Below are 3,512 nucleotides of genomic sequence, written 5' to 3'. Positions count from 1 at the left end.
ATAGAAACAGTGTTTCCATATCTGAGTCACAGTCTGAAATAATAGCTCAGATGCATAAGTGTTGGAGAGTGTTTACTGCAATCATATTTTATAGAATGCCAAAATCAAAGAATGGTTTGGATTAGGAGGGATATTCAAACATTGTCTAGTCCAACCCTGCCCCCAACCTGATCTTCACCACTTCCCATGAAGGAGCATCCAGAGCTTCTCTGAGCAGCCTGTTCACAGAGATTGGGGATTTCCCCAACCCAGGAGCAGGACCTTGTTAATTGCATGAAGTTTACATGAGCACATTCCTCAAGCCTATCATACCTCAAGGCTGTCAATCCTCAAGCCCTCTAATGCAACAACTGCACCACTCAGCCTGGTGTCATCCGCAAACTCACTGAAGGGTGACCTTGATCCCACTGGCCATGGCGCTGCTGAAGAGGTAAAATAGTGCTTAACCAAGTATGGGCCTTTGTGGGACACCACTGGTTACTGATTCCCACTTGGGCATTGAGGCACTCACTCTAAGTCTTTGGATGAGCCCATCCAGCCATCTAACCATCCATCTGTCAAACTGATGTCTCTAACCTAGGGGCAAGACTGCTGAGGGGGACCATATCACAGGACTTACAGAAGGGATTTACATGGAGATGATTTAAACTGAGTTTGAAAAGTGTGGGTAGAAATGTGTTTTAGAGTTTAATGCATGGAGTGACCCAAGGCTGCTACTCAGAAAAATTTTTCTTCTGAAATTGGGGTGTGTTTTTATGGTATCTGCAAGGGGGGCAGAATTAAAGCAGAATAAAACAGACACAAAACAAAGAACAGAATGTCTAAACAAGGGATGGCCCATTGCCATCAAGAAGCAAAATTATGCCCTCAGAAATTTCCAAGTGTCCTTCGTCTTGTGTGTAGGCAATGCCTTGCTGCTTTCCAGGCCCAGTGAGTAATCAGCCTTTGTTTCTGTTACTTGGGAAGATTCTCAAAGTGGCCACATGATGGTAGCCCAGGATCAGGTACAAACAAGCTAGATCAAGAAATAAAGGAAATAAGGAGGAAAATTAATACTTGTGAACTGAAATAAATGTCTGGATGAGTCATCACCACACAGTGAGGACCTGAGCGTTAATTCAGCTTTCAGGTATTGTAATATCCAGAAAAGAGCTGCCAAGTGTACCTACTGGATAGCCCTATACTGAGACATGCTGTGTTTGGAGCTCTGCCCTCTTACAGACAAATTCATACCTAGAAAACTTCTGCTTACACTTTCCTTCCTGTTTCTTGATACCTCGAATAAAAGGTGACTGGTTTAAAACAGATTAAACCAGAGCAAGAAAATCAGAAATTAGTGAAAGATTCTCTTTTGATTATTAACCTCTTTGTCGCCGTTAGGGACACGAAAGAACCACACTCACTCAGGTTCAGAGGTGAGCAGAGAAAGAGGAAGTTTATTATCATTTGTGATTTAAATAGGATTTGGAGTTTGGTCAAGGATTGGTAGATGAGAGGAACACCTTTCTGACCCTAGTGGTCAGTTCACCAGCCCATCACAGACTGGTATGAAAACAATCTACTTGTTTATGTTACATTCCTGAGAGACTCCACTAGAAATAATGTGAACAGTCATCAGAAGGCTAAGGAAATCAGGGTGACATCTCTTCATTACTATAACTGCAATATTTGCCCTTGGCATTAGCTATGAGGAAGACTAAATGCAAATTGTGGATTTCCTATGTTTTAAATTAAAGGCTACAAAGCTATTTGTATAAAAGTTGCACAGTTATTCTGTTTTAAGAATTGATTGATTGATTGATACAGATCAACACAGAAAGCCTGTGCTAAAATGTGCTGGTCTTGAAAAGGATGCCTTTAGACTACTCTGCCAAGCAACTCCCCTCCCTTTCATTAAGCAAGTCAAACCAAATCAAACCAAACCAAATCAAATCAAATCAAATCAAACCAAATCAAATCAAATCATCCTTCAGACTGCAGAGCAGCTAAAGAAAACTTCATCATCAGGTTGTCTGGCCTGGTGAAATCATCCATGTCTAGGTCAAACGCTGATTATGGAACTCTAATTGACAAGATGGGATACTTTTGTAGTACCCCAAATTCTCTGCAGAGGTATATAAACATGAAGTCCTGCATTCCTTACAATTAATTAAATTGCCTATACTGAAACTGATAGAATATTGTTTACTCTGTGTAAATATTGAAGATTCCAACTTTTCCAATCTCTATGAAAAATTTTATTATAAGAAAAATTACTTGAAAATGAATTGAGACTTTTATTCCAGCTCAGTTTCCGGTAGCCTAACTCACAGTAGTAGTTGCACCATTACCCAACTTCTCTAGTTCTGGGACTCAGGGTTCCCAGAATAATTCTGTTCTGAGAACAGAACAGGGTCTAGTTTCAAGAGTAACAGAAACTGAGTAGTTGCAAGAGTTTCAGCATTATTGCAGTCCTCCAGCAGACCTCTTTCAATTCCTCTACAGAACAGCAATCAGAAGGCCTTACTTCTGCAGGTCCTGAAATGAAATGTCATAGCAGGGTACATGATAATGTCCTGCTGCTTAGTCTATGAAAAATTGAGGAATTGAGACCTAAAGAATAGAAAATATCTCAAGAACCATCCCCTACCTATTCCTCCTCTGCCCAGAAGAGCAACAAGAATGAAGACTGATGGGAATGAAGATTTACAAGATACAAACAAAGAGAAGGAGGATAGATTTTATATGATTTACCACTCTTCCAATGAGATATAACACCAAAGAGTAGTACACTCAGTGAACATTATAAATAATCAGATTTAAATGTTGTCTACTTTAATAGCTTCATTTTCCTGTTAAAAATATTTAAAGGTGAAGACTGGGGGATCAGTACTCAGACTGTACTGTGGACTACATAAAAAGAGATGTTCTGTGCTTCTCAGTTCCAGGACCCCAGCACAGACAAGTGACATACTATGTATTTGGTACACTCAGGACACTTCATACATACAGAAACTTTTCCTGATCTGTGCATTGAATTTACCCAACCCAGAAAAATGTGTACATACAGCAGGAAGGTTGTCAAGACTGGTGACATGATTTGTTACCCACCTACAGGGAATGAGGCTGGCTAATGAAAAGCTGTGAGCAGCTCTTCTGCAGGCCAGAGCAGTGGGCTGATACTCCTGCACAGGGCAGCATCGCTAAGCAATAAGAAGAAAACAGTGGCATGGCTTGAAGAAATGATGCCCGACTTACACCTGAAGGAAGACCCATGTTCATCAACCTTTCAGGTGGTGCCCTGTACAAACACCTATATGAAAAATGTGTGACAGAAATGACTGAAAATTATGTGAGTCAAGTAATGAAGAGGGTATCCCTCTATTCTGACCTATTTGTCCCCCAAGACGGGGAGTGACCCTGCTTCTTCCTATGACGTGACGGAAAAAAAGATTAGGGAAATGAGGCAATCAAATCACATTGTCAAACCATGCTAAAATATACCAAGGCAAAGCCATAGTTTCTATTCTTTT

Source organism: Chamaea fasciata, unplaced genomic scaffold (genome assembly GCF_029207755.1).
Source record: "Chamaea fasciata isolate MVZ Bird 193981 ecotype frontalis unplaced genomic scaffold, bChaFas1.0.hap1 SCAF_2, whole genome shotgun sequence".
NCBI lineage: Eukaryota > Metazoa > Chordata > Aves > Passeriformes > Sylviidae > Chamaea > Chamaea fasciata.
This window is presented reverse-complemented; position numbering follows the sequence as displayed.